Below are 25,904 nucleotides of genomic sequence, written 5' to 3'. Positions count from 1 at the left end.
AGCTTTCTGCAACCTCTGAACACCAGCCCTACCGACTTCCAGAGTATTTCACAATGCAACTCCTGTAGTTTACTACAAGTTTCAGACAATGAAGGTGTGTCTAAGCTCAGCACCTGATTTTGCCCATTATGTGGGCGTTGAGTTCAGTGCTGTCTTGTCAACACTTGAATATGGTGAACATCACTTCAGACGGGTATACTGCAAGAAACCTATTAAGTTAATTACTGAAGCTGTGTGTGTGTGTGTGTGTGTATGCATGCGCTAACATAATGTAGGTTTCTTCATTCTGAGTTCTATTAATTGCAAGCCTTTTCTGTCTGATAGCATTTTGTTTGTTTTCTTAACTGTTGCATTACAGTCGCATGTTACATTTTAGACAGCGTTTTTTCTCCCTTTCTCAATAATATTTTAGAACAAAAAAGAGAGGCAGTGAAGTGGTAAATTTGCATCATGACTAGGGATAGGGAACAAATTCAATTAAGTTTGCATTTAAAGTCAAATGTATCAAATCTGCACTTTCCAAAACAATATGAGAATGAAAGCACAGCAATACTTCGACACTGGCACTTACCCAAATTTTGTGATGCCATTCTCCAAACAATGCTTACAAAAATCCATTTATTAAGGCAAAATGTGCTTAAAATGAACATATTAGTGAAAATATACAAAATTGCATAATATTAGGAGAAATTGCTTGGGGAAAAGTGTATATTAGTCAAAATTGCATACAAAATTTTATTATGAGAAATTCACACTAATGCTGAACAATTTTTGTTTGTTTGTTTTCAATCGCCAATCATGACAATATATTAAAAAAGGGACACTCTTCAGGGAAAAGTAGACTGAGCCTCTTCTCCTCCCTGTCAGAACTCAATAGGTCAGAGGGCTGGTTTGGAGTAGCTGTAGACGGCCGTGTGAACATGAGAATCAGAGAATCACTAAACTTGAAGCTAGGAAGTACCGTTATCTTCTGACACAGAGGTACCACGTGTATGAACTAACACCCGGATGTAGAGAGTGCATTGCATTAATGACTACTGCAATTGCTTGACTATGACCATTCAAAAATGAAGTCATCACCTAAGTCAAGGTGGATTACCTGTGTGTTTTCTATGATTTTGGCAGCTTACTGGCCTTCTGGTAATAGCCACTGATACTTCCATTTGGCTTACTTTCTAAATTCCCATTTTACTCTTAGTCATTATTGGACAGTGAGTTCCAAAGGTCAATGATGTGTGACATGAAAAAAGCATCCTTTTGTCACTGGATTCCTACTCATTCACTGCATTCCTACGCATTTTAATGTTAGGGAAAATAGTAAAGAGAAGTTCCCTATTCACCTTTTGAGATCTTTTATACTTTTATACAGTTACCATAATCTTCCCTTATTTCTGAACTATATTGCACTTACTCTTTTGTACTCCTTACTCCTTTGTTACACATATGACATATTATATAAATATTGTAAATTGCTATAACACTTGTAAACTTAGCTGTTGTCACACGTTTCACTCCTGTTTTAATATTGGGGGGGAGGCAAAGACAAGGCAAAGGACTCTGCTGAAATTACACAATAAGGGACAGCTTTTAACAGAATCTCAGAAGCCTGTCTCCCAGCAGTGTCACTTTCACTGTAATGGCACTTACTCTTTGCAACTCCTTCCCCAGGGAGACCTGCCAAGCCATCTTTCAGTTCTCTTTCTATTAGTGAGAGAATGTTTTTATTATCTTTTTTCCTGGTGTCTGATTTGGTAATATAATGTTCTGAATGCTACTTTTTATTACATTTTTTTCTGTTTTTAATTTGAATATTTAGAGTTAGAATTTATTTTCACTCTTCTTCCTGCACTATATTTTGTAATTTTGAACAGCATGTTGTTTTACTCTTTTATTTATTATTAGCCACTTTGAACTATGTTGGAAGGAAGGTAAGGGGAAATGTTTTAATAAACAAATAAATATTATTGTTAGGTTTTCTATATATTTTTAAAGTCTTGCTTTACACATTTCTTTGAATGCTTCTTATTGGAGGAGGTGGGAAAATCTAACAAATAGTATAAACATGAAAGTGAGGATTCCAAATCAGCCTTAAAAATAAGTTTGTTTGAGTTAAAATGTTTAAGCTTTGCATCTCAATCCAGTTCTTTGGTATCTTGTGCCAAATTCTCTGTCTGCTGAGAAAGCCGTGAGCCCCATGGGAATCATGTTACAGTTGGCTTTTAAGGAAAAGAAGGAAGTACTGGGCATTGTCTGAACTGCCTTGGCAGGAGCTGCTGCTCAATTCCTGCCAGAATTATAACCATGCAGCAATAATAATAGTGTTTAATATTAAGCTCTCTGCTACACGAAGAGTCTCAAGTCTCAGTGACTTTACAGCAAGAGAGGTCATTCTGGCAGGCTGTACATTAATCTCAACTCTGTGTATGAATGAGAGTGGTTCTCTTACTACTGTAGCATGATTTGGTTTCACTAATTTATGTTCATGGCCAGACCTAATTCTGTAGCTGAGTCACCACAGCAAGGGTTAAGCAGCTCTTAGAATGATTGTCCTTTCTGATGCCTCTAGAGATCACTAAATTATCTGTGGGCAGAAGTTAAGGCTGCAAAGGATGGAGGATATAGTGGGAGTAGCTTGGAAGAACAAAGTGGTTAGCCTGAAATTGAGCTCGGAGAAAGCAGAGGGAGCCAGGGAGAGGTTGGGAACTTTAATTTCACATAATTTTCAGCAAACCAAAGGTTTACTTTTATGCAAAAGTTCCCATCAACAAAAGATGAAGAATGAAATGGATGGGAATGTGTTCATATTGCTCAAATTACAGACATTTCCTGTTTGGTTATAACATCCCCATAGCAATTCTGGTTTCTCACTCTGCAAACTGCCAACAAAAAAAGGCCTCTCCCAATCAGGAAGCAACTTCCAAGAGGCTCACTATAATGTCAGAATCCAAAACTTAAAAGAGCTTTGCTTGATTTCTGAAGAGAGATGTCAGTGAAGAGAACCTGCCTAGAAGAAATTCTCCTGAATCCTAAATGTCTGGGGGATGGCTTTGATAACTTTGTGGTGAGGAAAGGGCACTCTACGCTATGTGGAGATTAATGCATGGTGTGACAGCTACAGATTCCAAGGTCCTGAACCATATTCAGGGATTAAACACAAGTCAAAGTTGTAACAAAGTATTGCTTGAGAGTCTCCAGCAGTGACCATAGATAACTGGGTGGGGAACAACTTGTGGGGTGGTTCCTTTCAATGTGCCTCTGTTTGTATAGGAATATTAGTGACTGCAGAAAAGAGGTGTTTGAAAAAACAGTATTATATAATATTAAGCTAAATTAATCCCAGCCAATAAAACCTTGCCTAGACTGGAAAACACTCAGGTTTGGGTGAACCTTTAGGGGAAAGTAGTACCCAGGGCTAGCTTTATTAAGCAACAAGGTGATACAGGTGCTTCATGTGGTGGGAGATATAGAAGATAGGAAAGTTTCCTGCAGGAAACCACAGGAAGTGAGAATGCTGTTGCCCTCAGGTCCTGCTTGCAAGCTTCCCATAGGCATCTGGCTGGCCACTGGGATAAGAGGATGCTGGACTAGATGGGTCATTGACGTTACGTTCTTATGCCTCAGTGGTACAGCGTGAGTTTAGAAAGTGTTGGCTTTAGCAGGGGGTGCCATTTTGGGACTACATTTCAGCAGCAAAATGTACTGGACCAGCATGTTCACTGAGAATGCATTTCTCTGTATCCTAGACTTGTGGACTAGGCAAAAAGATAACAAAGTCTGGAGGAAGTCAGTGATTGGGTGGGAAGGAACCAAGCAACTGGCCTAGCTAGTCAATGTGGTTTCTGTATTCAGATTCTTCCTGGAGTGCTATGTCAACGGGGTCTCTGCCATCATGAGTACTAACAACACCACCAATGCCAACACAGCAACAACAACACCACAACAACAAAACACAACAACAGTTGAAAGAATTACAGAATTCCCACCCAATAGAATCTGGGAGCTGGCAGGCCTAAGATCATGAGTCTGTTTCTCACTCCACATATCGTATTCCCTGTGCCTTCTTATGGTCCATTTTCATTGTCATTGAGCCAGGATGCTGGAACAGAATGACATGATTCACTCCCCACACACAGAGACACACACATACACACTTGCGGCTCACTCTGAATCTTCTCAGTTTTTCCCACCAGTTGCCTCTTCAAATCATCTACAGGAAAAGTACATTTGCCTTCCTGTGTAAGTACCAGGGAAACCAATGTATTTTCTCCTGCTGCTTCCTCCCCCAGGGTCCTCCTAATTCCCAGCCATTTATCTTCCCATAAACACATGTAACAGCAATAATAATTGGCCCTGGGCACTACACCCATTACATGGGGTTACGGGGCTGAGACTGAATCTCAGGCATGTTTTACAGGATCTTTACCCTTGGTGTACAACCACTTAACTAGAAGGGCTGAAAGGTGAGGCATATTGGCTGAATGCCACTCCCTCTCTGTAAGGATTTCACCACTCAGAGGGGAATCCTGAGGCCAGTGGGTCATCATGATTCATGCTGAGCAGAGCTTAGTAATCATCTCATCTAAAATTGCATCATCCATCGCTACAGTACTGCAGTCAGCTAAGGAATTCTGCACATAAATAAAACTAAATTATTAAATTATTATCCTCATTTTGCAGAAAGGAGGCGGATAGGCCCAGAGGGTTCTGTTCTGAGCCCCCTGCTCACTGTGAGGCAGGGGCAGGGGAGAGGTAGTGTGACTTACACACTAAAGGGCATTTAGATGTACCCTGAAAATGTTTTAAGTATACATCTAAAAATGTTAAGGTGACAAACATGCACTTGCAAATGTGTATCATAGAGGCCACTTAACAGAGTGCTGTGATTTTCTGCACTTTTCAGTTAGATGTACTGATAGTGGTGAACCTCAGTTTGTCTTTGTGTAATGTATGAAATGACTCTGAGAGATTACAGGCAAACTGTGTTGTCTTGTTAAGGTGATAAATAACTGGAGCACTCCCACAAGCTGCAAAGGGTTTATGAGTCTAAAAAAAAAAGTACACCACTCTGGGATATGTTAGGATGAAAGGCAACTCAGAATTTTTAAATAAATAAATGGATGATGCAAAGAAGAGCAGCTTGGCAGTATCTATTTCTGTTTCAGCCTAGTCATACACCCTCTCTCCACATTGTGTTATAAAATACTCCCATGACTTCAAAGTGTAATATGAGGAACAGCCCCAAGGTGATAATGCTGGAAAAAGTTAGTGAAAGCAGCTTTCTAAATGCACCCAGCCAGATTCACATACTATGAGGAAAGGTTATGTTTGGAGCTATTTAGTTAAAAGGTGAGTAAGGCAGGGACATGATAGAGATGTATAAAATTATGCATGGTGTGAAAAAAGTGAATAGAGAAACAGAGAGGGAGGAAGAAAAATGTCTCTCTATCCACTTTCTCTACACCATGCAGAATTTTACACACCTCTATCATATCTTGGAACAGGTGTGAGGAACCTTTGGCCATTGGCTATGCTTCCCCACCTAGAACCTGTGGGGTTCTTCTAGAACCTGTGGGGTCATCCAATTCTGCTGAATTTTAGGAGATTCAAGAAAAACAAGAGGAAGTACTGCTTCAGTTTATGCATAGTTAAAAGTATGGAATTTGCTTCCACAAGATGTGAATGGGTGATGGCCACCAATTTAGAATACTATAAAAGGGGATTAGAAAAATTAATGGAGGGTAAGGCTATCAGTGCCTGTTAATGATGATGTTTATATTATCTCCAGGATCAGAGGCACCATACCTCTGACTACTGGTTGCTGGGAAATAACAGTCGGAGGGAACCATTGTCTTCATGTCCTGCTTGTGGGCTTCTCAATAGCTTCCATTTGGCCACTGTGGGAAACAGGATGCTGGACTAGATAGGCCCTTGGTCTGATCCAGCAGGACTCTTCTTATGTTCTTATATAGGTATTTGCTGTAACTAGATACATTCCCATGCTTCAGTTTCCTCCTAAAACTCGTAAGCTTTGCAGTTACTCTATGACAGCCAAGAAAGGAAAGTCAGCAAAAGAAGTTCCTTACCTTACAGCATCTTTGTAAATTTGCCCATGTACATGCAAAGAAAATAGTAGATCTAGTTGAAAGACAACACCTGATCTATATTGATCATTGCAATGCATCAGGAAGGGAAAGTACTCCAAACAAAGAAAAAGGCTGAAAGCTGATTTTATTATATAATCATAGAAGGTGGTATAATCCTAGAAGGCTGGGGGGGGCATGGCTATGAGGAGGCATGGAGTGACTATCATGAACAGACCTTGGACTTCTGAATTTGCCACTACACTACTGAGTTCCTTACACATACTATGAACATTCAGAATCTAACCAAGTATTTTTAAATAATATTTTTCCCCCAAGGACTTCAGAGCAGCATATAAGGTTCTTCTCCCCTCATCCCATTTTATTCTCACAAGATCCCTGTAAAGATTAAGCTAAATCTGTCCCAAGGTCACCTTGTGAGCTTTGTGGCTGAATGGGAATTTGAACCTGTGTTTCCCCAGTCTTAGAATCTTCCAAACTGTTGCTGTTTTCAGGTGGGATTCAATCATATACCAACAAACTCAGTTGCATGGTTATAGTTGATTTGGAGGTCTCATGAAACAAACGCTGCTCTCCAAATGATCTGACTTTTTGCAATAAAGAAAGTACAATAATGGGAAAATGGGAGATAGATAGATAGATAGATAGATAGATAGATAGATAGATAGATAGATAGATAGATAGATAGATAGATAGATAGATAGATAGATAGATAGATAGATAGATAGATAGATAGATAGATAGATAGATAGATAGATAGATAGATAGATAGATAGATAGATAGACAGATAGATGTCCATAAACAACTACACTAAAATTATGCCTTTTTTCCCTATGGGCTGCTCTGTGCCCTCAGTATTCTGCAAGACCTGGGAGCTCATTGGGCTGTTTCTGTGTTTTTTTAAAAAATCACTTTTTCATTTGATTGACAATTGCGTATACTTCTGCATGTCAAGGGAGCCCTATTAGTTTGCAATAACCATTAAATTATTTTTGGGTGGACCCATTTTGCATTCAGACTGGAAGGCATTCAACCACCTGAGTTCACCATTAGAGGGAACGATATACATTCTAGATGGTACATCTTCAGAATATAAATAAATAAATAAATAAATTTAATTTCTGTGTCGCCTATCTGGCCAAAGGCCACTCTAGGCGACGTACAAAACAGTTAAAACACAATGAGATAAAATACAATAATACAATAAAAAACAGTATGAGAATAATACAGCAGCAACAATATTAAAACAGGGTAGGAGGCATTTCAGTCACAGTAATTAACCCTCCCCGGAGATCCCAAAGGCCTGTTGAAAGAGCCAGGTCTTTAAGGCTTTACAGAATACATTTAGGGAAGAGGCGTGCCGGAGATCTTGTGGGAGGGAGTTCCAGAGAGTGGGGGCCACCACTGAGAATGCCCTGTCTCTTGTACCCGCCAATCTAGCTGTTTTTGTCGGCAGGATTGAGAGAAGGCCTTGAGTGGCTGATCTTGTCGGGCGGCATAATTGGTGGCGTTGAAGGCGCTCCATAAGATAAACTGGGCCGAGACCGTATAGGGATTTAAAGGTTAATACCAACACCTTGAATTGGGCCCGGAAAACAACTGGAAGCCAGTGTAGATCGAACAACACTGGTGTGATGTGATCCCGGTGGCGACTATTCGTAAGTAGTCGAGCCGCCGCATTTTGTATAACACTCTTTATTACAATCTTCTATTGCTACACTGTTTTACAGATATTTTACTGAAAGGTGTAAAGTGGCTTTCATATGCATGTGTTTTTAATTGTCTTTTTAAAAAGTGTTTTTAAATTTGTATATTTGTATATTTGTTTTTTTAATGTTTTTAATTGTTGTAAACCGCCCAGAGAGCTTCGGCTATGGGGCAGTATTCAAATGTAATAAATAATAATATGCTGCAACTACAGCTTCTTTGGATTATTTAGTACACAATATGGTGTGCATGGTGCCTTAGATTGTAAAATGGGATAAACAGCCAATTGAGAATAGATTTAGGTTTATTTGATTGAGTTATAACCTACAGCATGTCCATGAGGACGGGCAACAAGGTGCATCAGGGAAAAAAATGACAGTTTGCAATATTTTTAATATATTTTATGGTGTTTTCTTGTGGTGTTTTCTTCTATTTAAGACAATGTAAAGGAAAGGGAGATCTCTATTAAGGAGGCACAGTTACTGTAACTGAAAAAGCAATCAAGCCAGAAAAGACCCTAGAAAAAGAGGAGAATGTCTTAAAGCTTTAGGTTCAGTGCTAGCCAATAGTCCAGCAACAATAGGCTGTGATACCTACACTAAGAAAGTTAAATGATGTACCTAAATGGAAGATAACTGCTCTTTTCTGGAAAAAGTGTTGATAGCAAGCTGATTTTGGGAACAGATTTAGGGCCAATTTACCTAACCTTTTTTAATGAGGTAAAGTCAATATGTTCAGTTTTCTCAATATGTTCAGTTTTTTCATTTTCTCAAGTGGTACAAGATCTCAGTAATCCTAACAACCCATCTTAAAGGGTAGGTTTTATCCCCATATTACAGACTAGGGAACAGATGAGGCTAAAATAATGGCTTGCAGGTACATGAATGATGAGATTTGTCCACTACAGTGCACCATACAAGATGTAAAATCCACTAGGAAGGATATCTTACGTTTGTTTATTTGTTTAGAAAGTTTACAGGCTGTTCTTCAGCAATGCTCTTACAAGCAATGTGGCTTACAATAAATTAATAAAATCACAATTTAAAAACAATGAATCATAAACATTACAATTAAACAAGACATAGTCAAGCAATAAAACAGGATAAAATGCCCACCTTAAACCTTAACAGAAACGTTAAAAAGATCTGGACAAATAAAAAATGTTTTCACCTGGCACCAAAACTAAAATAAGGATGGTGCAAAATAAATGTCTTAGGGTAGAGAATTCCAGAGATGGGTTAACATGACAGAAAAGGCCCATCTCCTGGCACAACACACCTCATCTCTGAATGTGGCAGGATCCAGAACAGAGCCTCAGAAGCTGATCTTAATGCCCAGCATATGTTCATGTTGGCTTCACAGCACGAAAAGTGGTCATGTAGATTCACCCTTGATTTCCTTCCTCAATCGTACTTAAAGACTTCCCATGCAAGCTTGCCATGCAAGGTCGAGGGACACATTCCAACACAGTAGTGACATAATCTACCACATATACACAGAACAATGATGCAGCATTCTTTATTATCAAACCCCTCAGCAATTGCAGTGGGTGCTAATTAGCTGCCCTATTACACTGAAGAGGCGGCTATATTTGCAAGATCCCTAATGAATGTTATTTATCCCTTAGCATTCTTTAAGCTCTGTTTTATCAACATGATCCAAGTGATTAAAGAATGAAAGAAGACTGGCTTTTAAAATATTTTTTCAGTCTCTTTCTTGTGCAGAATGGTGATTCTAATTCATGGTTTTTGGTTAAAAGAACAGATCTGGTGAATGATAATTTCTGCTGAGTGATAATTTATTGCGGATTGGAAGAGTGTGGTTTTGTGAATTAAGCTAGACTGGAATGGTGTAGTTTTGTGTATGCTCTTCTGGTGACATAGCAATTCTCATTGGTTAAGGATGCCTCAGGAAATGATTCATTAATATTTGCACAAGACTCGACAAACCAAGTGTTCTGAGCAACACTAAATTAGCTTGATAGTTGTGATATGCCTGGGTAATATATCACCTTGGTATCTTGCAGAATTAAAGGTGCTGTATAAATGCAGGCTATGATTATTAGTTTTACTGTGCACATAAGCGCCATTAAACATTAGTGGGCACCACAAAATTTGTTGATCACCTGGCATGCAAAAGGGAGACTAAGGAACAGCCAACACATGGTATGACAGTAGGGATGGATGGAGGGGCCAATCTATTTTTAGGCCATTTCTGTTCAAAAGCCTGTTCCATTCCATATACTCATTAATCTGCATAAAAAGTCCATATGATTTTTTTTATTTAACTATGTATTTAACGCTTACAGCAATACTACCCTGAATACACCTGATTTCGGAAGCTATGCAGGGTCAGGCCTGGTTAGTACTTGGATGGGAGACTGCCTGAGAATACCAGGTGCCTTAGGCTTAGAGGAAGGCAATAGTAAACCACCTCTGAATACCTTTTACCATGAAAACCCTATGAATATATAAAAAAAAATTCATAATCGACTTGAAGGCATATAATAACAATGTATTTAATTACAAAATCATATTTAAATACATATTTTATCTTGGTGTATGCATTTCTTAAGAACATTGGAAGAGCCTGATGGATCAGACCAGTGGCCCATCTAGTTCAGCATCCTGTTCTCACCGTGGCCAAACAAATGCCCATGGGAAGCCCACTAGCAGGGCCTGAGCAGAAGAGCACTCTCCCCTCCTGCAGTCTCCAGCATCTGGTATTCAGAAGCACACTGCTTCTGACCTTGGGGTCAGAACATAGTCATTATGGCTAGTAGCACATTTTAATGCACACTGGTACGTTTTTGAGCTGAGAAGTGTATCACAAAATTCAGAAAAATTGCAAAATCTGAATAATAATTACATTCTGATCCATGTATTTGTTTGGAAGGTGTGAATTAGGTCAGTTCGCTTAAAAATACAGACCAAATGAAATTCTGGTCCACAGCAATGTTTTGCAGTTTCTCTGACTGCAGACACTTATCCGCCTGAAGGACCACCTTCTCTCACGTGCATTTCCAGCCCCAACCAAGTCCCACAGGCTCATATCCTGCTCCATGTGCCCCTGCCACTTCTACAGGGCTATCCCAAGAATAGTCCTACTCAGAGTAGACCCACTGAAGTTCATAGACATGTCTAACTTAGGTTCATTAAGTTCAGTGGGTTTACTTTGATTTAATTGACTACAACCCTTTATTTATATCTCCATAATGTCAGGAACTGTTACCACCAGGGCAACGTAGATGCTAGCAATGGAAATTCTGGGACATGTGGAGACTGTCATTCTACTTGGCATCTCTGCCCTGCTTCCCAGTGGTGTTGGGAATGCCCTGGTTGGTTCAGCACAACCCCACAATTTTCTGGGACGAAGCAGTAGTGGTGTTTACCTCGGGATTGCCATCAGCACTGCCAACTGTGGAAAAAGCCTCCCCCGATGTTGTGGCTGGAGTCGCACTGCAGGAGGGAGTCGTCCTGCTGGACAAGTATGAGGAGTACCGGGATGTGTTTGACAAAAAAGAAACCAATCAGTTGCTCCCCCCCCGACCATATGACTGTGCCATAAATCTGATGCCAGGGGCGCACATCCCTTCAGGATGGATCTACTCCTTGTCGGAACCGGAGTTGGCGGCACTAAGGGAATTCCTGGAAACTAACCTTAAGAGAGGCTTCATTCGACCGTCCCAGTCTCTGGTCGGAGCCCCTTTGGTGTTCTTTAAGAAGAATGGGGAGTTACGCCCGTGTAATGACTACCGAGAGTTGAACAAGATCACCATTTCCAACAGCTACCCCCTGCCGCTCATCATGGAGATGCTGAAGCGACTGCGGTTGGCCAAGATTTATACCAAGATGGATTTGATGGGAGCTTACAGTCTGGTACGAATTAATGAGGGGAATGAGTGGAACACAGCGTTCAAGACACGATATGGACAGTTTGAGTACTTAGTCATGCTGTTTGGACTATCCAATAGCTCCGGGGTCTTCCAGAGCTTCATGAATGACATATTTAGGGATTATTTGGACCGGTTCATGATCGTGTATTTGAATTATATCCTCATCTACTCGGACTATTCAGCTGAACATGATGAACATGTGCAGGCAGTGTTATGACGTCTAAGGGAACATCATCTCTACGCCAAGCTGGAAAAGCGCGGCTTTGACTTAACCACATTGGACTTTTTGGGGTACTGCATTTCTCCCACGAGAGTGGAGATGGACCTAGGCAAGGTCCACTGCATTCTCATGTGGCAGCCTCCCAAAACAAAGAAGGATCTTCAGTGCTTCCTGGGGTTTGCCAACTACCATCATCGGTTCATCAGTAATTACTCTGAAAGACTGCACCCCTCACAGACTGCCTGAAGGGCTCGGATCCCTTTCACTGGACTGACATCGCGCAAGGAGACTTGGAAGAGCTGAAGGTTTGGTTCGCCTCTGAACCCATACTGCAACATGCGAATCCTGCACGCCCCTTTGTGTTGGAGATGGATGCATCAGATGTGGCCATCGGAGCGGTGCTTTTACAACCACCACAGAGAGGGGGGGTCTGAGGCCATGTGCATACTTCTCACAGAAGTTGACAAGTTCATAGCAAAACTATACCGTGTGGGGAAAAGAGTTGCTGGCCATTCAGGATGCTTTTGAAAGTTGGCAACATCTTTTGGAAGGAGCGCAGCACAAGATAGAGGTGCGCACTGATCATCGGAACCTGGAGAACCTCCACACTGCCCATAAGCTTAACCAGAGAAGGTGCACTGGGCTCAATTTTTCAATCGCTTCCACTTCAAAATCCATTACATTCCCCAGGCGCAGAATAAGCAGGCAGGCGCTCTGTCCCACAAACCAGAATACCTGGGAACCCGACCCCAAGACCGCTGCAACTGATTATACCCCTCAAGAAGATGGTGGCAGGGGTGTGCCAGGACTCCTGGGTGGAGGAACGGCATTCGGTCCAAGAATGAGATCAGTTTGTCAAGGAGAAGCGTTCAGAATTAGAGGCCTGGGAGTGCAGAGGGCTTCACGCTGAAGGGGGGTGCTGTATCATTATGATGCTATGTACATGCCCCCTGTGGACATGAGAGCCAAGGTCCTGCATCAGTGTCATGACTCCCTCACTGCTGGGCACTTTGGAGTCTTTAAAACCTTGCAATCAGTCGCCAGGGAGTTTTGGTGGCCCCGGATGAAGCGGGAGGTGGAATGCTATGTCCAGTCCTGCCCCACTTGTGCCAGAGCCTAACATGTCACGGGGCAGCCAGCAGGACTCTTAGAGCCACTCCCTACACCCCAGGGTCCTTGGCAGATGGTAACTATGGACTTCATCACTGACCTCCCCTCTTCTCAGGGGAAGACAACAGTGTTGTTGTTGGTGGATGCTTTGACTAAAATGGCTCAGTTCATTCCGTGCTTGGGACTCCCAAATGCACGAGAGATGGCTCAACTATATGTGCAGCATATTTACTGTTTGCATGGTCTCCCAGACAGTTTAGTTTAGGACTGAGGCCCGCAATTTACGGCTTGGTTTTGGCGCACTTTGTGGCAATTCCTGCAGAGTGAGCTGAGACTGACGTCGTCTCATCACCCACAAATGGATGGTCAGACTGAGAGAGTGAATGCCTTGTTAGAGCAATATCTCCGTTGCTATGTCAACTACCAGCAAGACAACTGGGTGTCCTTTTTGCCCTTAGAAGAATTTGCTTACAACAATGCAGTGCACGCTACCACCCAACAGACCCCATTCTTTGCCAACCTGGGATACCACCTTCGAGCTTTTGCTGCCCCACATGTCAGCCCTGCTGTTCCAGCAGCTGAGAACTTTGTGCAAGAGTTCCAGGAGATACAGCAGTTGTTGAAGGAATAGTTAGAGAGGGCGAAGGTGGGCTATAAAAGAGTTACAGATCAACATCGACAGGAGGGGCCCATAATCCGTGTGGGTGTGGCTGTCCACGCGTTATCTGCCTACGTGGGCACGCTGCCATAAACTGGAAGACCGAAAGGTGGGCCCCTTTGAAGTTGAGGCTCAGATCAATCCAGTGGCTTTTCATCTGACGCTGCCTGCTTCCTTCAAGATACATCCAGTGTTTCATTGCTCCCGGCTTACCCTGGAAAATCGTCCTGATCCCCACAGGATGCCAGAGGTGTCTCCGCCCCCCATAGCAGTGAATGGACAAGAGGAATATGAAGTGGAGCAGATTTTGGACTCGTGGAAGTGCCGAGGGCGGCTTCAGTACTTGATCCATTGGAAGGGGTACAATCAGATCAGGGGTTTGTGGGAATCAGCTGACAAAGTCCATGCTCCGGATTTGGTGAGAAAGTTCCATGGTGCCTTTCTGGACAAGCCCAAACCCAGGGGGTGGGGGGAGATGGTGCATGGAGGGGAGATAATGTTGCGCCTGAGGCGCAAGGGGAGTTAGATCAGGGAGAGGAGTCAGATGAGGATGAGGTCCCTGGGGGCATTGAAGGAGGGGGGGCTCTGCCAGTCCGCAGACTTTCTCGGCCAGCCCCCCCATTGAGGCAGATCCCGCCCCATCTGCAGGTTCCTCACCTGAGCCATTGGCAAGCGACCCTTTGCACATGCCAACCCCACCCACTCAGGAATCCCCACCTGGCACTTCAAACGCTTGCCTGCCAACCAGCTTCCCACTCCCTGAGGTCACGCTGTCACCTAGCAAAGCCCTACTGTCGGATGGGCCGTCGGAGGCTTACCCTCCCTCACCCCGAGTGAGAAGGTGCAAGAAGAGGAACTTTCAGAGGGTGGAACCATCGTTTACCGGTGAAGACCCTCCCTACTTAAGCAGGTGCCCACCCAGACTCTAGTGCTGAGTCAACTCTCCCCACATGCTGCAGAGACTGTTTAGGTAGACCAGTTGAGGAAGATAGTGAGTCAGAGTAGACAGGTTTATGAAGTGCACTGCTTTGGATGTAACCATCACACTAATAAAACAAGAATTAAACCATACCTCGCCTCCATCTCATGTCTCAGACTCTGGGCAGGACAGAGAGGAAGCATTCCTCCTCTCAGGGGGAAAAAAGGGTAAAGAACTCCTGTGCATGTTCTTTGCTTTATGAAGAAATGTTACCTCATTAAACTGTCCAGCAGGCTGTTTTATTTATTTACCACCAACTCATTAAAAAATATCAGGGCAGCGTACAACAGTATAATAAAACTTAAATCACCATAAAACAATAGAAATTATCATTAAAATATCTGGCTAAGCATGAATGTTTAAACAGCTGCATAGGCAAGTCAACATAAAAAGGTCTTCAAGAGAAGCCTGAAAATCAAAAGAGAGGATGTCTGCTGAATCTCTGCTGGAAGAGTGTTCCACAACATGGGACTGGCAACACTAAATGCCTGACTTCTGATTGAAGCTAGTTTGTAGTTTGTAACACAGGGGGCAACTAATAGTGCTGCTCCAGATTATCTTAGTGGCTGAGCTCAGGCGGTCTCTAAGGTATCTGGACCAAGTTGTTTGACACAAGAGCCTTGAACCTAGCCTGGTAGCATATGGGCAGCAAGAGCAGATGTTTTAGCAGATATGTTACATGCTGTTGGCTGGCAGTCCCCATCAGCAGTCGTTCCAATGCATTCTGCACTGGTTGGAGCTTACAGACCACGCTCAAAGGCAGCCTCACATAGAGTGCATTAGAGTAATCCAGTCTCAAGATTACCACTGTATGGACTTTAATGTCCAGGTTATCCCAGTGCAGATATGACCATGGCTAACGTACCAGATGAAGCTGGTAAAAGCAGGGCCGGTACCAGGCATGACTGGGCCCTTGGGCACCAGCCTGTCCTGGGCACCGCAGTGCTTTTCTGCATTCCTGTACCTCTCCTGTTGCTCTGAATGTTGTGCACTCCGCACACACAAGCCTACTATCAACCAAGATGGCTGAATGGACGTCAGCCCCTTAGGAAAGCCTCTGCCACCATTTTAGTTGATGGTAGGCATGCACGCTCAGTGCACAGACATACACAGCAATGGAAGAGGTAGGTGGTGTGTGTGTGTGCGGGCTTATTGAAGCCCACACTGTCTGTAGGGGGGGTGCCTGGGAGCTCCCTCTCCTCGATTTGTGGCAGGGTTGGGAGCAGCCCTCAGCCAGGACCCAACCTGGCCGCCCTCTGGCACCGGCCCTGGGTAAAAGGCACTCCTAGCCACAGAGGTCACTTGGGCCTCTAATAATAAAGAAGTATGCAGGAGTACCCCCAAAGTATATACCTGCTCCTTTAGAAGGACAGAACAGGCAACTGGCCTATCGGCAACTGGCCTATCTGCTGAACACGTGAGCCGCCTACCCTCAAAACCTTGTCTTGTGTGCCTTGATCAAGCTGTCTAGGGTGCTGCATCACCTCGGTTGCTAGGCTGGCTGAGAGATGGCCTTGGATAAGATGGCAGACTGTCAGTCAACTGAAGACCAGAGGCTCATGCTCTGTTCTGGGCTGATTGCCTTGCATGCAGTGTACATCTGCAGCTGGCAGAACTACATTAACTTGTGCAGGTCTCACTGCATGCCAGATTGACTCCAGCAACCTCTACACACATATATTTAAGAGACAGGCCTTCACATGCCTGTTTGCTACACTAGCCACTAACCCCACATGTGACATCTTGTGTACATTAAGACTCTTTAGGTATGTGTAAAAACAGCTGGATTACTTTTCCCCTGACTTGCATCCTTTGACTTACCCTTTCTGACAATTTGTGTCACTAATGGAGGCTTCCTTCCAAGGGCAAATAACATCTGGAGGGGTGGTGATCCAGAACAAAACCATAGTGGGGGCAAATGGTTAAAGCCCTCTCTCCCATGTCACAGCCCAGTCTGGACCCAATAGTGCCCCCTCCACAGCCACTATTTACTTTAAATACATTACATTATTGATGTCATGTCAGTTTTGGCTCTGTCCATCTGAGGTTGGTTGGTCCTTGATTGCTCTATTTATTCATTTGCCCTTGTTATGTTAATGCATACCTTGGGTCAGTCTCAGTTCTGCCTCAGTAAGGAAAGAATCCTTCCCTATTTCACAGGGTCATCAGCAGCTACAGTTCCATGATGTGTAAAGTGCCTATGGGATCCCAGTACTCTACATATATAAATGAATTACTAGTGTACTTAAGCAACTACCACTGAAGGCCAATTATAGGAAACAATTGCTTGGATTTAGAACTGTTACAAGTGCAATCCTATGCATTTTTACCCAGAAGTAACTCTCATTGCATCCAGCAGAATTTATTCCTTAAAAAGTATGCATATAATTGTAGCCTTAAGTGGACATTAACACAAATCATAAGAGTAAAACTGGGAGTATTTGGAGATTAACTTCAGTTTAACTGTGTATGCCACTTTCCCACAATTATGCTCAAAGCATAATTTCTCTGCCTCAACATGACAAACATGACAAACAAGTTGACAATCATATTGAACATAGTTTCTGTAACAAAAAGGGCCCTAATTTCATGGCAAAACTCAGATGGGATTGTGAGGGGTTTCTCCAGGTATCTTTGATTTTACTCCTTGCTCATTCAACCTCAGGTTGGAAGGATGGGGCTGGAGATGGGATCATAAATAAAATACAGGAACAGGAAAAGCTTAGTTTAATCCCATAAATAGCACTTGTCTTCATGCATATACACAGATTGTAATTTGTGAAGGGGAAATACTAGTAGCAGTTAAAAAAAAATTTGGTGGGATGAGCCTGAAGCTCCGAATGGTCCACAGGAATATGCCCAATGCTTTAGCCTGAGGCCTACCCTTATAACCTTCCTCCACAGCACGTGAAGATTATCTTGTTTGGCTGTTAAAAACCCAAACATTTAATACCAAGAAGGAGGGAAAGAGCTGAGTGTCTTCAAATTTTACACCTTTAATCTGAATCTGATAACTTCTACTTTTGTTATCTCCTCTTTAAGAGGCCAGGGCTTCTGTATCGTACTAGATGGGGAGTAGCTACACTTACTTCAGATTGGACATTAGAAGGAACTTCTTGACAGTAAGGGCAGTTCGGCAATGGAACCGACTGCCTAGGGAGGTGGTGGGATCCCCTTCGCTGGATGTCTTCAAGCAGAGGCTGGACAGCTATCTGCGGGAGATGCTCTAGCTGTGGACTTCCTGCTGTGAGCAGGGGGTTGGACTCGATGGCCTACAAGGCCCTTTCCAACTCTATGATTCTATGATTCTATAGAGACAGTGTATCTCATAGAAAACAGGAAATCTATTTGAGCATAGCTGTGATAGAAAGCTTTCTCCTGCCTACACACACACACACACACATATACACACACAGATAGGTAGCTACAAATACATTTGTTTATGTTCTTAACTCAGGTCTTATTTTGTGTATAAACATGGTTTTACATTTTTAAATATTTAAAAGCACAACATGTCTAGATGTAAGTCAGTGAAGCACAAAGCTTCTACAGGACTGGCTCTTGAAGGCAATTTAAGTTGATTGATTGAGGAGTATTTTGTATGGGCGATTTTTGGCTGGAAATTCAAACCAACCCCCAGCCATAAGAACATAAGAGTAGCCTGCTGAATCAGGCCAATGGCCCATCTAGTCCAGCATCCTGTTCTTACAGTGGCCAACTAGTTGCCCATGGGAAACTTGCAAGCAGGACCTGAGTGCAAAGAGCACTCTCCCCTGCCCTGCAGTTTCCAGCAACTGGTATTTGGAAGCATATTGCCCCCAACTATGGAGGCACAGATTAGCCATCATGGCTAGTAGCCATTGATAGTCTTTACCTCCATGAATTTGTCTAATCCTCTTTTAAATCCATCCATGTTGGTGTCCATCACTGCCTCTTGTGAGAGGGAAATCCGTAATTCAAATGTGTACTGTGTGAAGTACTTTCTTTTGCCCATCCTGAATCTTTCAACATTCAGCTTTATTGGATATACATAGTTCTAGTGTTATGAGAGGGGAAAAACTTTTCTCTATCCACTTTCTCCATCCTGTGCGTAATTTTATACACTTCTATTGCCTTCTCACTAAACTAAAAAAACCCAAATGCTGCAATCTTTCCTCATAGGGGAACTGTTCCATCCCCTTGATTATTTTGGTTGCCCCTTTCTGAAGCTTTTACAGTGCTACAATATCCTTTTTAAGGTGAGCCAACCAGAACTGTATACGCTATTCCAAATGCGGCCACACCATAGATTTATATAACGGCATTATGATATTGGCAGTTTTGTTTTCAATATCTTTTCTAATGATCCCTAGCATGGAATTTGCCTTTTTCATAGCCACCACAAACTAGGTCGACATCTTCACTGAGCTATCTACTACAACTCCAAGGTCTTATTCCTGATCAGTCACTGCTGGTTCAGACCCCATGAGTGTATATGTGACATTGTTTTTTTGCTCCAATATGCATAACTTTACACTTGTTTACAATAAATTGCACTTGCCATTTTATACCCATTCACTCTTTCCTTTTGGAGCTCTTCGCAATCCCTTTTTGTTTTAACAAACCTGAACAATTTAATATCATCAGCAAACTTGGCCATCTCTCACTTCTCAGCCCCGCTTTCTCATCGCAGTATTTATACTAGACTTCATTGCAGGGATGTTGTAAACTACAACTCCTCAGCCACAATCTCTCTCACACACAATGGTGTAGTCGTTCAGGGTCTCAGGGGGTCTTAGACCCCTTACTTTTTGGGTCCCAGCAGGGTCCCTATGTCTCCAGCATCCTATGAGCCAGTCAGCATGAAAGGAGAGTGTATTAGCCACTGAGAAGCGTCTTCTAACTTGCTTCCTTGTTGTTTCCTGCTGATTGGAGCAATCTGAGTTAAAAGAGTTCCTACTAGTTCCTACTTCAAAAAGCCAAGTTGTGTAGAGAACTGTAGAGAGATTCTGCAGAAGAAGAGACAGTGAATCCTGATGATAGCATCCAATCTACATCATCAAGCAGTTTGGTAACAGCAGGAGATAAACATGTTGTCACTGAATTCAGTAATTCAAGCAATATTTCTGACATTGAGAAAGGGCAGTCATGTGGTGTCAGTGACAGAGAAAACAGAAAACAGTATTCAAGGCTGATCAGATTAATCTTAGAAAGTTGTATAATCTTAGAAAGGGGCATGGCTGACTATTACAAAGGGGCCCTGCACTTCTGAATTTGCCACTACACTACTGTTCTCTCACACAAAACTATGTTGGCATTAACAAGGCAATTTTTTAAATGTTTAAAAATATTTTTAAAAATACACTTTTCACACAAAATAAAACCTAAGATAGAAAGATCGTTGTTGTTACCTTTTGCTTTTGGATGGGCACACTTCTGAACAGTCATAGGTATATTAAAATCCTAATTTCTCCATTGTTTTCTATAGGCAGCTCTCCTACCTGGGGGTGGGGGGTGGGGGAGGAAAGAACAGCATCAGAAGGAACCAGAATGTGCTGTCTCCAGACAATTGGATTGCCACATTTATCTTTTCCTATCTTTATGGTTGCATAGGAGAGGGAAAGTTGGCAGGTGAAGCTTGTCATTGACTGACAGGTCGGGGGGGAGGTGAAGCTGCTGAATTTCCCTTGTACACAACTCTGTTTTCTTTCACTTTGAGTCACCTGCCTCTCTCTGACTTCCTCCTTTTCTGTCAAAGAAAAAATTGTGGGAGTGTCACTAATGTGACTCATTTGTGGCCCTGAAACACCAGTTGAGACAATAGGCTCTGCCAGGGCACCAGACTCACAACAGATATGTAGAACCCACAAAAACAGGACCCACTAGAGGGGTGAGGAGCCTCCAGCCTATGGGCCTATCTTGGCCACTAGGGGATCCAATTTGGCCTGCGGGTCCATTTGCCCTAAACCATGCCCCTCTGTCAATCAGCTAATGTCACCCGGATGGATGGATGGCATCAGCTAATGGGTGGGGTAACAAGTTTCTATTCTGCATTGGCTGTACCCACCAGTTCCCACTGACATGTAAAGCCAAAGCAGCAGGATTTAACCCCCAGTCACCAGCTAATGAGGAGGGGGTGTTAAATCCTGATAAATGCTTTTTAATTATGGATGTTTATATTTTAGTGCTTGTTTAATTGTTTTTATACTTGTAAACCACTTAGAAGCCTATTTTGGCACTAAGCAATATATGCTGCTGCTGCTGCTGCTGCTGCTGCTGCTACTACTACTACTACTAATAATAATAATAATCTTGCATAGGCTGTATTGACCCTGCCCTGTCCTATATGACTCTGACCTTCCAGTGCAGAAGAATGTGTTACTGTTTCAGACTAGTCTCCCTTGGGAGCCTCAAGCCAAATTAAGACAGGGCACTTTTTATTATGATAAATTAAAATAAATGTAAATGATAAAATATGTCTGTTTACCTATACTTTATTACACTGTACTACTAAAATTAGCTTTCTCTTATCTTTGGGTATTACACAGTTGCCTGATATATTTTCAACGTTAGAAATGGCAGGAAGATTTCCCCCCATCTTTGGTGGGGTTTTGAAAAAGTGAGACAATACTGGAAAGGTTTTTCATATTCAGTTTATTTGGTATTTGGATACAGGGTAAGTCAGTACTGATAGAATACAATATACAGTATTTTATAAATACAATTACATCTATAAAAACAATTTTAAATCATTACACATATAAAGCCAGTTAGAACATTTATATATATTAAATCATGTTCAAATCCAATCATTTTCAATATCCAATAGATAGACTAGGATAACAATATATACTGTTTCATACATTCCAAGTTGCTCCATATATTTTGAATATTTGACATGGAGAAAGTAAAATCTTACAAAGCTGCAAGATGTATACCTCAGGACTTTGCAGGTGTGGGATCAGCCAGTAGTCACATGAGCGATAGCCAGGAGAGAAAGTGGGTGAGTGACAATCTCATCCCATACCTACTCTTGAAGCAGCTGGACTGACCCTCTTTCAGCACAACACCCATGTAAGACTGATTGCCTCCAGATTCCCTCTGGAAGTAGAGGGAATCAGGCAAAGACACTATCACACACTTGTTTCTGGATCAATTGGAATTTCATTTTAGAATATTCATGTTATATAATTGAGTGTATTGTATTTTATTAAAGTTGTTAACCGCTTTGGGGGCTCACATCAAAAAGCAAAGAATAAATCTAGCAATAAATGAAATGAAATTCAATGTATCAATTATTTGAATTCTTTGGGCTAAGCCAAAAAACAGAATGTGTGCTTTTTACAGTCCTTTTCTCCCCCTGCAAAAACCATCCTCTTTTTCGTAATTTTTCAAGGAGGGCTTTTTGGGGGGAAGCAATTTGAGGGAGCTGCAGAGTGAAGGTACCCCTGCTTCACCCTGGCACACAATCTGTCAGTCCGCATCTCCTTCCATGCCTGCATTCAGGTGGCAAGTGCTCTTTTCTGAGCCTCTATTCCAATTTAGCTTTCGTGCAGCCTATACATTGTACAGAACATATAAGAAAACAGGCCCTCCCTGAGTTTGCAACATAATACAGTAACAAAAACAAAATAATTAAAAACTGGAAGAACAAAAGGAGAAGGCCAAAATTAAAAACATAGCAACTTAGTCATAGGCTAGCTTAAACAGATGATTCTTGGTCCTTTTTTAAAACCAGGGAAGAGAATCAATTAGCTGAAAGCCCACTAGAAATTAATTCCATTAATAAGAAGCAATGGGGGGGGGAGCACAAAGATGAAAAATTGATGAAAAAATACAAGGCTTAATTAGCAATTGAGAACCCATAAACTCACAGAACAAGAATATGAATACTGTATACAGAAATAAAAAATGAAATACAAGCAACAGCAAAAGAATTGGTGCCTATAAAAGGTAACTAACATTGCATTTCCAAATTAAAGAGGTAAGTAATAGAAAAAGTGGAGAATTTTTTCCTAATCACATGCAGGGGAAAAAAAAGTGAGTGCAAGAGGTGTAAGATGAGAAATAGAAAAGACTAAAAGAGCCCTGAAATAATAAAATGGAGACAAAATATACCAACCAACTAAGTGTAAGTAAAGTGAATACAAGAGAGCAAAAATGAATTTTAGCTCTGCTTAACAGGTGCTAAACTTGTATAAACCTTCCTAGTTTTAGAGGGAGCCATTATATACAACCCTTTTAAAAATCCAAAAAATCTATGACATTTGAAAACTGATTGTTTTATTATTTATTCATTTATTATGTGATTTATATCCCGCCCTTCCTCCCAGCAGGATTATGTTGCTAAACCTGCTTTCTGCAAAATTAAGAGACACTGTTTGCAGAGTTCCAAGCCAAACAGATTCCATGGAACTGAGCAACATCCTACAAACAAATAAAGGCAAGGAATATAAAACCACATTCCGTATCAGCAGAAATTCAGTCCCTGTATGCCTTTTTCCATCCCAGCATTAAGCCTATGCACTATGATGTTAATAGGTTAACAGTCTGACCATAGTAGAATATGACACTGAATGAAGTGTGGTGATACCCAGCAGAGAGGAGGAGCAGCTCTCAAGCAACTGATTAATCTCCTGTCATTTACATTCATTAAAGCCAATTGAGATGGATCAAAGTGTCTGGGCAGTTCGCTGTAGGCAGAAAGTTAATCTCAAATTTCCAGGCATCTCAGAAACAAAACTAGCTCCAGTTGTCCTCTCACCCACCGTAACCCACTCTCCAGAATGTATACTTCCTATTTTCCAGTCCAGACAAACTTTTAAAATCCAAGTTACATGAGTTTTATGAGTAACTTTTCCCAGTTAAAGGCAAGTGAGTTGACAACTCCTGAAACTTTTACCTTTCTTCTTCCCCTCCAAACTGTATTTTCACCCTCAGGCTGCTGCAGCTACCTCTTTCCTGGAATCTTCCATTGGACACAGTTTACATTGCTCAGTAGACTCTTGGGACACCTTTTTTGTGTACTGGCCAATAAACCTGCTGAACTAGATTCCCCTTCCAACCCGATATTTCTCTCATAGAAAGCTAGAGCAAAGAGAATCAATAACTCTGAGCTTCTTGAGTTTGCATGCTTCAGCCATGGCACATAGTGTGAACAGTATCATATTGATATTTCCTGCCTTCCCATTCTCAGTTGAGAAAACTCTTGCCTTTGAGAACACAGGAGCATCTAAGTAGAATTATCTTAATCAGAAGAACCAACAGAAAGCAAACATTATCCCATCATTCCCACCTAGTGTTGCCAACATCCCCCCCAAAAGCCACAAATGGCTGAGAGATGTCCCTAAACCAAGCTGAAATCAGCTATTTGTGATATTAACCCAGATACTGGGAACACCTACAGAAGAATAGTCACTGATTTCAGTCAGCACATCTTGCATCATGCATGCTCAAGGATGACAAGAATGCTCCTGCATGCAAAAGACAAACTTTCTGCAATTCACTTGATGATGCATCAACATATACGTTTTCCCAAAAGAAAAATATTCTGGATGAGAAAATATACCAGAAAAAAAAGCTAATCGTATATAATTCTTCTGTGAGTTAGCCTGCAGTATTTGAGAGCCTGAGCATTTAGGTTTTGGAAGGAAAGGATCTGTATTTACTACAACAGAGGACTATGAACCAGAGTTTCCTGGACTTTAATGATAGCTCTGAGAATGGAACGTAACCTAGTCTTTGGAGGAAAAAATACCTGGAATGTTTTCTAATCATTTCATAATCCTGTTTTGCAAATTATTCAGTACTGTCATTGGAGAACTGCTATTCACTCTGTAATTTTAATCTATGGGAGGGCTCCTTTAATTTATTCCTGTATCTAAAATCATAGGGTTGTATTCAACTAAGGCCTGCTAAGCGCAATGAACATCAGTCATGTTTTAGATTATTTGCATTGCTCTAATTTAGAGGTATATCATGGGGGTTGGATATGGGACATTGGTTTTCCAATACAATTAATTTTACAAGGGGTTATATGGTACCGAATGGATACATTTTCTAGAAAATTATCTTTATTTACAATTCTCTAGAACAATAATAATTTTCTTTTTCTTCTTTGTTTTGGTAGTTTATGTCCACCCAAAAAGTTCACAAAAAGAAAAATATAATACAAAAAAAGTTACATACCTTTTGTTTCAGTATTTAAAGTCACTATTTATCCTTCTCCCCCACTGACCCAACACATTTACACCTGGCTGAAGGGAGGTGGGTGTGGTGGATCTCCAGCTGAGCTGGCTGGGTCCTGGCTCAGCTGAGTTATGCCGGTGTAAGGCCCTCAACCAAGCTCAGCCAAGACCGGCACAAGTGGAGCCAGCGTAAGGCCTGAAAAAGGGGCATGTCAGGGGCATGTTTGCGGCCGGGGCTGAGGTGAGGAGACTTAGGCTGCATCCAACTCATGCTGCAGGTCCCAATCCAGAAAAAAGTTACGCTAGCAAAAGGGTCGGTTTAAGAAAATAATTGCAATAGAAATCAATGGAGATGGCTTACTCCCCATTAGGGGTATTTGGGAGAAGAAACTATTACTTTCTGGTCCCTGAGTGCAGTTCCTGACTGAGCCAGTGTTCAGCCAATCCAGACGCTCCTTGAATGACAGTTGGAACTTTACACAGGCTTCTCTTGCTCCAGCACAATTTACGGCAGCTTTCCCTGAGTTGGATTGCTGTGCCCGACAGGTCTACAAATTATCTACATAAATTAAGGCAAAATAATTCAAAGCAGATATGTTATCATTAACTTTCTCAGTCCATAAATTAATAAACAATGCAAATCTTTCTATAAATTTGTCATGTTGAATATTGCTTAGAGCTCTTTTTTGGAAATTTTTGTCAACAGTGAAATTTCTTTTCTTTTTTTCCAGCCAGTCTGTTACAGTCTACAGTTTTTCAGCCAGTTAGGAGAAGAGCCATAGCTCTGTGTTAGAGCATCTGCCTTGGATGCCCAAGGTCCCAGTTTCAATCCCCAGCATTTCCAGGTAGGACTGGGAGAGACCCCTGTCTGAAATCCTGGAAAGCTGTTGCAAGTCAGTGTAGACAATATGGAAGTTGATGGACCAGTGGGTCTGACTCAGCATAAGGCAGCTTCCTATGTTCCTAGTAGGAGGGGCTTTGTTTTTCCACTTCTGGGCAATACATAATCTTGCAGCTATCACTAAGCTGGAAACCAGCCAGATGTCAGTGGTTTTTATTACTGTTTG

At 41.9% G+C, this 25,904-nt stretch overlaps 1 protein-coding gene and 1 pseudogene across 4 annotated transcripts in view; both read left to right on the top strand.

Annotated features, from left to right (window-relative positions):
* Window positions 1–25,904, top strand: part of PEBP4 (phosphatidylethanolamine binding protein 4) — a 440,324-nt gene that overhangs the window by 300,000 nt on the left and 114,420 nt on the right. The window lies entirely within an intron of this gene.
* On the top strand, window positions 10,110–10,218 carry LOC133368855 (5S ribosomal RNA; annotated as a pseudogene).

The sequence above is a fragment of the Rhineura floridana genome, chromosome 12 (assembly GCF_030035675.1).
Source record: "Rhineura floridana isolate rRhiFlo1 chromosome 12, rRhiFlo1.hap2, whole genome shotgun sequence".
NCBI lineage: Eukaryota > Metazoa > Chordata > Lepidosauria > Squamata > Rhineuridae > Rhineura > Rhineura floridana.
This window is presented reverse-complemented; position numbering and strand designations above follow the sequence as displayed.